General features: G+C 47.1%; 1 protein-coding gene across 1 annotated transcript in view; it reads left to right on the top strand.

Moving 5' to 3' along the window:
• LOC149451809 (uncharacterized) overlaps positions 1 to 12,846 on the top strand; it is a 187,251-nt gene that overhangs the window by 95,317 nt on the left and 79,088 nt on the right. The window lies entirely within an intron of this gene.

Below are 12,846 nucleotides of genomic sequence, written 5' to 3'. Positions count from 1 at the left end.
CACTGACCACTAATATAAGGGGGTCCTTGTCCCATTGGTCCACAATGTACAGGAGCACTACAATGACCACTGATATAAGGGGGGCCTTCTCCTGTAGGTCACCAATGTAAGGGGCCACTACACTGACCACTGATATAAGGAGTCCTTCTCCCTTTGGTCCCCAATGTACCAGACCACTACACTGACCACTGATATAAGGGGTCCTTCTCCCTTTGGTCCCCAATGTACCAGGCCACTACACTGACCACTGATATAAGGGGTCCTTCTCCCTTTGGTCCCCAATGTACCAGACCACTACACTGACCACTGATATAAGGGGTCCTTCTCCCTTTGGTCCCCAATGTACCAGACCACTACACTGACCACTGATATAAGGGGGTCCTTCTCCTGTTGGTCATCAATGTAAGTGACCACTACACTGACTATTTAGGGTGAGCTCTGAGTTTGGACTGAACCCAGGTTCAGACATAATTGGGCTTGTTTGGGGGTTCAGTGAATGGCAGAACTAAATGGGTGTTCAGCTGAGTCAAACTACTAACTCCAGTATTACTATCTCTGCCAAAGATGTCAGGTTTCTGTTCAAACTGCTTAGGGGACCAGCAACTACCCGTGTCATTTCCCATTGAAAAATATCATACTAGATTTTAAGAGGAAACCCTATGCAAAATAAAAAACATTCTATACCAGACATCCCAAATTCTATACCAGACATCCCGAATTCTATACCAGACCCTGATCCAAGCATACAGCCTGGATGGTCAGGAAAGGTTGGTGAGTTAGCATTCCTCTTCCTGAACCATACCAGGCCACGTGTCCTCAACATGGGGAGAGTATCTTGCCAATATCATTCTCTACTAGTTGGAAAGATGAACAAGTCCAATGTATGAGCACATATCGGGGAACGCAAGGAATCTGTACAACATAAGGCAAATGTATATGTCTGCAAAACACTGGGGAGATATTGGAACTAATTCATGGTCACCTGGAAATAACCAAAAGGAGAAAGTCCATCAAAACAGTGAGATTGGTCAGAGACTCATTGGTGTCATTCTGTGCATTGCCAGTCTAGATTTTGGTCACAGAGTGAAGGGTGACGCTGCTCATACGAAATGTAACCCTCATCTCCATCATGGACATTTTCTTCAGCTTCTTTGCCTCTTAGTTACTTAAACTGACCCCTGTACCCTGTACAAAGGGCTGTACATGACATGTTCTCGATACTGCTGGGCTGTATATGACAAGCTCCTGACCACTGCACTCCCTATGCTGGGCTGTATATGACAAGCTCCTGACCACTGCACTCCCTATGCTGGGCTGTATATGACAAGCTACTGACCACTGCACTCCGTATGCTGGACTGTATATGACAAGCTCCTGACCACCGCACTCCATATGCTGGGCTCTATATGACATTCTCCTGACCACTGCACTTCGTATGCTGGGCTGTATATGACAAGCTCCTGACCACTGCACTCCGTATGCTGGACTGTACATGACAAGCTCCTGACCACTGCACTCCATATGCTGGGCTCTAAATTACATTCTCCTGACCACTGCACTTCGTATGCTGGGCTGTATATGACAAGCTCCTGACCACTGCACTCCGTATTATTATACAGTGTTTATATAGCGCCAAAAAGTTTGCTCAGCGCTGTACATTATAGTGGGGGACAGAACATGAAACAATACAGTAACAAAACAATACACGAGGTGTTCGAGGGCCCTGCTCTTTCGAGCTTACAATCTAGGAGGGAGGCGATAGTGGTACAGGAGGAAGTGGCTGTGGGGGATGGAGTGGTGGGAGGAGTGGAGGAGATCGGTTGTTAGGTGAGGGTGGGGTAGGCTTCCCTGAAGAGATGAGTTTTCAGGGTGCGCCTAAAGGTGATGAGGGTAGGTGACAGTCTGATGGATTGGGGTAGTGAGTTCCAGAGGATGGGGGAAGTCCTGGAGAAGTCCTGCAGTCGGGCGTGGGAGGTGGAGACCAGGGAGCTAGAAAGTAGGAGGTCTTGTGAGGAGCGAAGAGTACGTGTTGGGTGGTATTTGGGTATCAGGTCGGTGAGGTAGTTTGGGGCAGCGTTATGAATGGCTTTGTACGTCAATGTTAGTAGTTTGAATTTAATGCGTTGGGCAAGCGGAAGCCAATGGAGGGAATGACAGAGGTGGGTTGCAGATGCGGAGCGGTTGGTAAGGTGGATAAGTCTGGCCGCTGAGTTCAGGATAGACTGAAGCGGGGATAGTCTGCGATGAGGTAGGCCGGTGAGGAGGGAGTTGCAGTAGTCCAGACGTGAGATAATAAGGGAGTGAATGAGTTGTTTAGTAGTGTCTGGGGTTAGGAACGAACGTATTTTGCAGATGTTGCGGAGGTGGAGCCTGCATGAGTTTGCCAGCGATTGGACATGAGGTTGGAAGGACAGATTTGAGTCTAGAGTGACACCTAGGAGTTTGGCTTGTGGGGTGGGACTGATGGTGGCGCTGTTGGTCGTGATGGAGAGGGTGGAAGGGGGGAAAATTAGGAGCTCGGTTTTGGAAAGGTTTAATCTGAGTAAGTGGAGTGATATCCAGTCTGATATGTCCTTCAGTAGGCAGGTGATTCGGGCGGAGACTGAAGGGGTGAGGCGAGGGGTAGAGAGGTAGATTTGCATGTCATTGGCGTAGAGGTTGTAGTTGAAGCCGTGGGAGTATATCAGTTGGCCAAGGGAGGAGGTGTAGATAGAGGAGGGGCCCGAGGACAGAGCCTTGGGGGACCCCAACAAAGAGGGGGAGAGAGGGAGTGGTGGCAGTGTTATAGGTAACGCTGAAGGAGCATTGGGATAGATAGGAGAGCCAGGAGAGAGCAGTCTCTGATGCCAAGGGAGTATAGTTTATTAAGGAGGAGGGGGTGGTCAACTGTGTCGAAGGCCGCGGAGAGGTCGAGGAGTAAGACGACTGAGTAGTGGCCATTAGCTTTGGCGGTTAGCAGGTCATTAGTGATTTTGAGTAGGGCAGTTTCGGTGGAGTGTAGGGGACAGAAGCCAGACTGTAGTGGATCGAGGAGGTTGTTGTCAGTGAGGTGGGAGCTTAGGCGATTGTAGACTAAGCGCTCGAGGAGTTTGGATGAAAATGGCAGCAGGGAGATGGGTCTAAGGTTGCTCAGGTCGGTGGGGTCCAGGGAGGGTTTTTTGAGTATGGGAGTGATGTGCGCATGCTTTATGAGGGAGGGAAAAGCGCCAGTAGAGAGGGAGAGATTGAAGATGTGGGTGAGGGAGCATAGGATGGAGGAGGAGGGAGACCGGAGGAGTTGTGTGGGGACAGGGTCAAGGGGCCAAGTGGTGAGGCGGGCTTCTGAGAAGACCTTAGTGACCTCTTCAGTGGTAGCAAGGCTGAAGGAGTGGAGTGTTGGGGAGGTTTTAGTGTGCGGTATGTTAGGTGTGGTGGGGGTCAGGACGGTTGTATGTTGGACTGTATATGACAAGATCCTGACCACTGCACTGCGCATGCTGGGCTGTATATGACAAGCTCCTGACCACTGCACTCTGTATGCTGGGCTGTATATGACAAGCTCCTGACCACTGAAATCTGTATGCTGGGCTGTATATGACAAGCTCCTGACCACTGCACTCCGTATGTTGGGCTGTATATGACAAGCTCCGGACCACTGAACTCTGTATGTTGGGCTGTATATGACAAGCTCATGACCACTGCAATCTGTACCCTCCTCTGTATATACCATACTCCTGACCACTGCACACTGAGCTGTATATAACATACTCGTGACCACTGCACTCTGTACATTGGGCTGTATAAGACATACTTCTGACCACTGCACTCTGTACATTGGGCTGTATATGACATACTTCTGACCACTGCACTCTGTACATTGGGCTGTATAAGACATACTTCTGACCACTGCACTCTGTACATTGGGCTGTATATGACATACTTCTGACCACTGCACTCTGTACATTGGGCTGTATAAGACATACTTCTGACCACTGCACTCTGTACATTGGGCTGTATAAGACATACTTCTGACCACTGCACTCTGTACATTGGGCTGTATATGACATACTTCTGACCACTGCACTCTGTACATTGGGCTGTATATGACATACTTCTAACCACGGCACTCTGAGCTGTATATGACAAGCCCCTGAACTCGTCAAAAGCTTAAAGACCGTCCACTGTACTTTTACTGCGGTTCGTGATCCAGCATTTACAAGTATAGGGCGAACGAGTCCCTCCCCAGTCTGTGCTGTCGTTCAGTACAGCACAAGTCGATCAGCAGGTCAGCTTAGCGAATCACAGCACAGAGCTCTGTGTTTACTAACAACACAGGGTTCTGTACAGAGAGCAGTGAGGTGGCTGTTTTTCCTTCCTGCAAAGCAGGGAGGAAAAACAAGCACATCTATTAGTAAAAGCAGCACACATTACACAATGTTAGGAACACAGTTAACCCTTGGATTGCTGCTAGATGTTAATCCCTTCCCAGTCAGTGTCATTAGTACAGTAAAATCCCTGATCACCCCCTGTACCAGTACAGGGTCATAAATGTGTAAGTTCCAGTACTGTATACCATAGTATGTAGACACAATAACGTTCACACAAACCAATTAATATACACTTTTTTTTTAAAAACAGACATGTAACTGAATACACTATGGCCTGAATTTATGAAGAAATTTGATTTTTTTAAAATTTTTCTTGGATATTTTTTATAACAAAGTAGAAAATATAGTTAAAAAAAAAAAAAAGTGATGATCAAATACCACCAAAAAGAAAGTTCTATTTGTGGGAAGAAAAATGATAAATTTTCAGTTGGGTGCAGTGTTGCACGACCAAGCAATTGCCAGTTAAAGTAGCGCAGTGCCGAATAGCAAAAATGCCCCGGTTGTGAAAGAGGTAAAACCTTCTGGAGCTAATCTAGGCTGTATATACAGTGAGGAACAGAAGTATTTGAACCCCCTGCGATTTTGCAAGTTCTCCCACTTAGAAATCATGGAGGGGTCTGAAATTCACATTGTAGGTGCATTCCCACTCTGAGAATTTTTAAAAAAAATTCAGGAAATCACATTGTATGATTTTTAAAGAATGTATTTGTCTTGCACTGCTGAACATAAGTATTTCAGCACCTGAGAAAATTAGTGTTAATATTTGGTACAGAAGCCTTTGTTGGCAATTACAGAGGTCAGACGTTTCCTGTAGTTCTTGACCAGGTTTGCACACACTGCAACAGGGATTTTGGCCCACTCCTCCACACAGATCTCCTCTAGATCTGTCAGGTTTCGGGGCTGTCGCCGAGCAACACGGAGTTTCAGCTCCCTCCAAAGATGATCTATTGGATTTACGTGTGGAGACTGGCTAGGCCACTCCAGAACCTTGATATGCTTCTTACGGAGCCACTCCTTGGTTATCCTGGCTGTGTGCTTCGGGTCGTTGTCATGTTGGAAGACCCAGCCACGACCCATCTTCAATGCTCTGACTGAGGGAAGGAGGTTGTTGCTCAAAATCTCATAATAAATGGCCCCATTCATCCTCTCCTTAATACAGTGCAGTCGTCCTGTCCCCTTCATAGAAAAGCACCCCAAAGGATGATGTTACCACCCCCATGCTTCACAGTAGGGATGATGTTCTTGGGATGCAACTCATCCTTCTTTTTCCTCCAAACACGACGAGTGAAGTTTAGACCAAAAAGTTCTACTTTGGTCTCATCTGACCACATGACTTTCTCCCGACACCAACTCAGAAAGTCCGCTATGGAGTTGTGTTTCCCTTTCACATGAATGGCAGAAATCGAAAGCAGGTTTCGTTCGGCCCAGGACAGAATGCTGCCTGCAATCACCTGCAAAGAGGGGCTTCGTGTGCCCCCTTGCTTGTTGATATATGCCACTGTAGTCATATTGTCTGACCGGATCTGCAGGTCACAGTCCAATAGCTCTGCTTTGAAGGCATTCAATGCCCTTTGGACTGCAAGAAGCTCTTTCTGATTTGAGGATCTCTGAGACTCTTCCCGAGACCGCAAGTGGGCCGAAGTGTTGCCTAGGTGGGCTCCCCAACCATAACTGCTGGCATTGTTTGTAATAATAAGCAGAGAAGGAGGGTTCCCCTCCAGACCTCTGGTCAGATTGACTTCCTTCCGCCACCACCAGAGGTACCTCTTGACCCTGGATGGGAGCTGGACTGCCAAATCTAAAGCAAATCTCTCCCTGTTCCAAACCTTCAACAGAAAAGCCTGAAGAGGCCGCTGGTGGAATCTTGCCCACGGGACCGCCAGGAAACATGAAGTCATGAGACCCACTGCCCTTGAAATCTGCCTTATTGACACATAACAGATTGCACTGCAACTCTGCTAGCGCTTGGTCTATTTTGAGAACTTTTACCCGAGGAAGGAAGATTTTCTACTCCACCGAAGAAATCTCATACCCCAGATTGGTGACTTCGTGGGAGGGAGTTAAAAATGACTTCCCTGTTCCCTGTTTATGAGCCAACCTAGGCTCCGAAGGTAATCCTGAGCAACCTGCAGATCTTCTGCCAACTGTTGGTTGGATTTGGCCACAAAGAGGAGATTGTCCAGATAAGGAACAAAGGTAATAGACCTCATTCTTAGGGGAACTAAGGCCTCTGACAGCACCTTTGTAAAAATTCTTGGTGCTGAGGCTAGACCAAAGGGTAGAGCCCAACACTGCCAATGAAGGATCTGTGAACCTATCTTTACCCCTATTCTCAGTTATTTCTGACTCGCCTGATGAATAGGAATGTGGAAATACGCATCCCTCAGATCTAGCGTGCCCATAAAACATCCAGGGTAAAGGATATTCTTTACTAAGAAAGTTGATTCCATCCTGAAGTGCTTGTACCTCGGTGATTGATTTAAGGGGCGCAGGTTTAAGACCAGGCAAAACTTGCCTGAAGGCTTCCCCACTACAAACGCATGGGAATAACATCCTTTCCCTTGCTAGCTCTGAGGAACTTGAACTAGGACCTGCTGGTCCACTAAGTCTCCAATTAGGCCACACAGAGCTTGTGCTCTGTTTTGATCTTTGGGAAGGATGGTTACCAGGAAGCTGGCGGGGGGACAGGAGTTGAACTCTAACCTGTACCCCCTATTAAGTCCAGAATATAAGGGTTCGAGGAGATTGAAGCCCACTGAGGGAGAAAGGTCCCCAGTCTTCCTCCCACTGGGACCCCCAAGTCATTGAGGCTTGGAGGAGCCCTGAGGAGGATTCAATAGAATCCCTTCTTTACCCCTATTTTTGTGTCCCATCCAGTGCATTTTGGGCTGAACATCCTTGATCTGCTGCACTTGAGTTTTCGGACGAAAAACCTTCCTGGAGTAAGATTTCTTTTTATGCTCTGGAAACGCTCTCTTTTTAATCGGCCATACGCTCTAAGGCTTCCTCTAGACCAGGACCAAATAGGTTGCCACCTGTAAAGGGCACAGCACAAAGGCATAGATTGAATGGTGAATCCCCTGCCCAGGTTTTTAGCCATAATGCCCGTCTGACTGAGTTCACCAGGGCCGGAGTTCTCACAGCTAGCTTCACTGATTCCGCTGAGGCATCTGTGAGAAAACGCACTGCTGCCTGGAGGTTCCTGCTGCCAAGTGTGTCTGCAATTGGGTAAGAAAGCACTTGAGGTTTCTGGCAACACAGGTGGCCGAAAGAGCCGGCTTAAAGCTAATAGATGAGGATTCCCATGCTCTGCACAGCAAGATCTCCCCTCTCTTATCCATGGGATCCTTTAGGGCCCCCATATCCTCAAATGCCAAGTCCATCCTCTTCGAAACTCTGGATAAGGGGGTGTCCAATTTTGGAACTTTGTTCCATGGCTGGGACCTTTCTCGAAAGGAAACCTCCTTTTTAGATTACCTTAAAAAAAGGGCTTCCTTTCAGGGTTTTCCCACTCCTGCTTAATGGTATCAACCAGAGCTATGGATCGAAAAGGCCCTATTCTTCTTGGCATGAAGACCTCAATACATGAGTTCATGCTTAGATAAACAAACTTCCTTCTCTTCAATCTCTAAGGCTTCATAGATAGCCTTTAAGGAGGTCATCCACCTCGTCCAGGGCCAACTTGTACCTGGAACCTCTGGAGGTGCTAATTCCCTCGTCGTCCTCCTCTGATTCTCTTCCGGGTCCTCCTGTCTTGCTGGTACTGTCATACCGGCCGACTGGTTCCAAGGCCTCAGCGGTGTTTGCATCCTATTCAGCAGAGATCTAAAGGATTTGAACATAGCCGTCATGTCATCCTTAATGGAGGTGAGAACCTTGTAACATGCTGTAAAAGACTCATCCTTAACCAGGCTATCTACACAGTTGCGACATAACGGTTTTTTACAATTAACACCCAACTTAACTACGCACACTGCACATTTCTTCATTGGGGTCTGACTTTGAGTCTTGTCCTGGGTTTTAACCTACACAAGAAAAAACAGAATAAGGAGGACCTTCCACCCCTATCTCTGCAACCAAACACCACTGTGCTGGGGGAGAATGGGAAGTGTGTTTCACCATCACCTGCCCTCAGACACTGCGGAAAGAAAATCACCCTCCCAGGAGTCACCAAGAGAGACCCCATCCCCAAGCCTACCTGAGAGGCCAGTGCCGGAACTGGGTTCCGCTTGCTGTGAAGGGCCAGCTTCCATGATGTCCTGATTAGCATGGTCTACAGCCTCTGCTGGGGTTCACTGCTGCACTGACCACCCAATCTGGATGCCTGGGCCATTTTCTAGAACAGAACCAGCATCTCCTGGCACCCAACAATGACGTCACCACGCCGGACTTCCTGTCAATGGAGTGCATAGCCCGCCCCCGGAAGTCACGCCTGGCCCTCTTTCCGCCCGGCAGCTCTATACCACTGTGCTGCCTATGCCGAAGAATGGGAAGGGAGGGCAAGCTCGTGGGGGAACTGAAGAGGCTGTCAGCCGGGCGCTCAGCCTGGCTTCCCCCGCAGGTAACCTCACCAGCGGTCTCCTCCACTGAAGACCGAAGGTCATCTGGCACACAGCCCCACTCCATTCACCATGGAGGGATCGCGTCGGGAGAGGAGGTAAGTCAAACAGAAACAGGAGTTTCCACCTTCCAGGCTACCCCTTTAGTGTAGAGATCCCCAGGTTCCAAAACGTGTACCCGTCCTTCCGGTTCAGGAAACACTAAAAAAGTGAGGATGGAGGCCTGGAGGTCCGCCTTTAAGGTGTGGGTTTACGTGTTTACTGTCCCAGAGGGAGGAGCTCTACATCTCAAGGGGCTGTCCTGGAAGACGCTGGGAGAAAATCATCTCTTTGTATCAGCTAATTTCCATGCTGGAACTGGACCATAAACATTTCGGCTCTAAGGAAAATATTGCTCCATTTTATAAACGCCAGAACCCAATTACACCAACTTATTGATTGCTGGCTCATGACAGTGAGAGACCATCTGCATTATACCTGCTATATGCTGGAGAACAAGTGTGGTTCAAATTGGCCTAGGAAATACTCTCCTACAGAAAATGCTGGTGCTTTACAAAAACCCTTTGACTAGGATAGTGCAAATGCACTCTCTCTGAGCCCTTTCTAATTCATGATACCCACCAGGGGTGTCCTCTCCCTCCCCTACTTTATGTTCTTATTATGGAACACCTTGTGGTGCCTTGTGAGCAAACGTCGCCATCAAAGGAGTTCCCTGGTTGTCTCCATCTCAAAGACCGCCCCCGATTACTTTTCCTTACTTGACCCAATATCTTCTTTCTAGGGATCGATTTGTCATCCCATGATGGGATCGACCAGGCTTTTTAACCCCTAAACTTGACAACCCCGCCTTTGACTTTGGTCATCTCAATTGGAATCCTATGCTTTTTTTTTCAGGACCTTATAAAACGAACCCTTCTCTTGGAGTCTATCGTACGCACTCTTCGATTCGGTATGAAAATCATAGTCCCTTGTTCAGTTCCTGCAAGCCCGCAGGGACTGTCCCACTGGAATTCTGTCAATGAGTGATCTAGGGTGATGGCAGGCTGCCATTAAGAGAGTATTGGCAGGTGTTTATTTGCGGTATGTCCGAGTGACCAACCTTCCTCGACAACCCCTCCTTTGACCTCGGACTTCAGACTAACACAGTTGCATTCCTATGACAGAAAGCCTGGCCCCCAACTACATCACTTTTATCCTGACTGCACCACTTCACAGGCCCGATCCCACTTCTCCTTCCCTACAAACAATTAGGGCCAAAGAGAGCCCAATAGGAGGTTACAAGGTGGACCCAGTGGCTAATTAAGAAAAAACAGGCTTTATTAAATCCATATGATACAATAAAAACTTAAAATAGTAAAAGATTACCTTCACACCATCTAAAAAATTTTAAAAGACAACATTGTCTGGTCAAAGTGGAGGGCTATAGAGCCAGCACATCACACAATCATCTCACTCATCCACACACTATGGAATAACCCAGTAATAAATTAACGAAGAGGACAAAAGTCCATGAATATTGTATGGGGGTACAGCTGTAAGGCAATAGACCCATTTCGTGAAAAAAAACCTCAGTTGTCCAAAAGGTATGGGTGCTGGGCCAGTAGTCCTAAATCCAGGTGTGGACATGTACATAGGTCAAATGAAGGACCACAATCTGGGTGTGTGTATGGAAGTTCTTTAGCACAGTCCAGTCTGGTAGGTATCAGAATAACAGTAGAGCCATGACTGAGGTACAGCTGTTCTTCCACATGATGGTGAGCTCACACTGGGAAAAGTTCAAAAAGCCTGTGAATGTAGTAGTAAGCATACAGGTGTCATACATCTAGGCTCACCCGTCAAACGTCCGGGCATCCATAACGGCCATCAATCCATTCTGGACATAGCACGTCTTCTCCTCTCCACGTGATGGCAGTCGCTAAAGAGTCTTGCCCTTGGATGGGTCTCAGGGATGCATGCTGGTGGGCAGCCCTCAGTGGCTGTGAATAGCAGAGGCTCATCAGACCGTAGTGCACAGTATGCTGGCTGACACCGCTGTCTGCGTGATGACGTCAGCAACACACTCTCCTACATGTTTTGCCCAATCACCTTGGGCTTCTTCAGGGATAAGAGGGGCCTCTGTCCATAGTCCTTCTATACCTGTTCTTCAGCCACTAAATGCCACTCTCCCACTCACATATGCACCGACACTCAGGCTGTTCACTACACAGTGCACATTAATAGTCAAGTCATCCAAATAATGTCAGGGAAAGAGGCAGTAGCTTTTTCCCATATAAAAAGAAAACTACAACACCGACAGAAACCAGAGGGATGGAAGGGTATAAGGAAATTACCTATTCAATTAATACACTCAGAGACGTATGCATTTTTCTCACACATCTAGAAACACCAGAAGATTACATTCTGTATTCAGACCATTCGGAGCTAGTGTGTCCACTTTAAAAATCCACATTTTTTTTCTTTTTGCAGTAAAATAGTATTGAAGTCACCTATATGTGGTGATAGCTTAAGGACAAAAATCCCTTTCACCTTCATTCCGTCAGGCTTAGCATTATGGAACTCTGAAAAATGGAGCGCTAGTGGGCTCTTGTCATCTTTCTTCCTAACACTTCGGAGTTGTTCACCGATGCGTACCTGTAACGTACATGTAAGATTTGAGTAGCTGAGATGTGATCTGTAGAAATATGACAATGTAGATTTAGCATTCCATGTTAATATAAGATGTGTTCAGAATTAAGTCAGAGACATATGGTCACCAATTAGCATCTGAAGGGACAGAGCTTCCTCTAGACTGGAGGTGACACCTAGATGCCACTAAGCCGGAGACCAAGAGAGGGCTCCGATCTGTCTAGGAGCTCTAAAGTATATCAGCAGATCAAAGGAATATATTTCATCTCTCATAAAAGCTAAAATATTACTTGCAGAGAGATGAAATACTTCCTTCTGATTGGACACACTGTAGGCTACACCTGCATGTAAAACTGTATTTGTAGCCTATATAGAATCCCAGAGAAATGCAGAAAATGGTTATATGGCGCCTGATTGCGACAGCTGAACAGTGATTAATATTGTCGCGATCGGACTGATGCGCTGGTGTCGGAAATTCAATCCCTGACTTGGTGATTCAAACCGTTCCTGCTCCAATCGACTTTGGGCATTTTGGTACCCAGAACGTCCTGTGGGCTGGTACAGGAACACCCCCCAGAGTCGATTGGCCAAGGGCTAATGTCCAGCCTACATCCATATTCCTATAAATATAAATTGCGGACCTGGGATATGGACGGTGTGATTCGTACGTAGCCAGTTCTATCGGCTGGCGGATCGCAGACGTTCTTTGACTTGCTCCAGTCGCAGGATAACTCTTGGTAAAAGTTTTATTTTTGTTTTTTATTCCCTTTTATTTTATAGTCAATAGCCAATTGTGTGTCTTCTTGTATTTTTTGTATTTTCTGTAACTTTTTATACTTTGTACATATTTTATGCACTGCCCACTTTCTGGATATTAAATCATAAAATTAATAAGTGACTTCTGTGTACTAAGCTCGGGCTCATATCTCCAGAGAGATTAGATTGTATTGTATTTTAGTGTCTTTATATGCTCAGTCAAGTTCATTGCCAATCTGTATGCAATTGCACTGCGTGTTGGCTGATTGCATGCAGATTGTAAAGGTAACATCTCCAGACGGAGATTGGTGTGTGTGTGGTGGCCCAGCAGGCCAGTCTGCGGATAAAACTGTTGGGTGGTGGCAAGCTACCATTTGTGGTGTGTCTGGCGTGGGGGTGTGTGGACAGTGAAAGAGCGATTAACACCGGGGTTCTAGCTTGTAGGATAGCTGGAGGAATCCTAGAAGGGTGTGCCAATCGCTAGGCTGCTCCCCAACCCTTAGCGTGCACCAGATTGTATATAAGATTCGTATCTGCCT

This window comes from Staurois parvus, unplaced genomic scaffold (genome assembly GCF_062004578.1).
Source record: "Staurois parvus isolate SC_StPar_1 unplaced genomic scaffold, SC_StPar_1.0 ptg000519l, whole genome shotgun sequence".
Lineage (NCBI taxonomy): Eukaryota > Metazoa > Chordata > Amphibia > Anura > Ranidae > Staurois > Staurois parvus.
The sequence above is the reverse complement of the archived record's forward strand: the minus strand, read 5'-3'. Positions and strand labels throughout refer to the sequence as shown.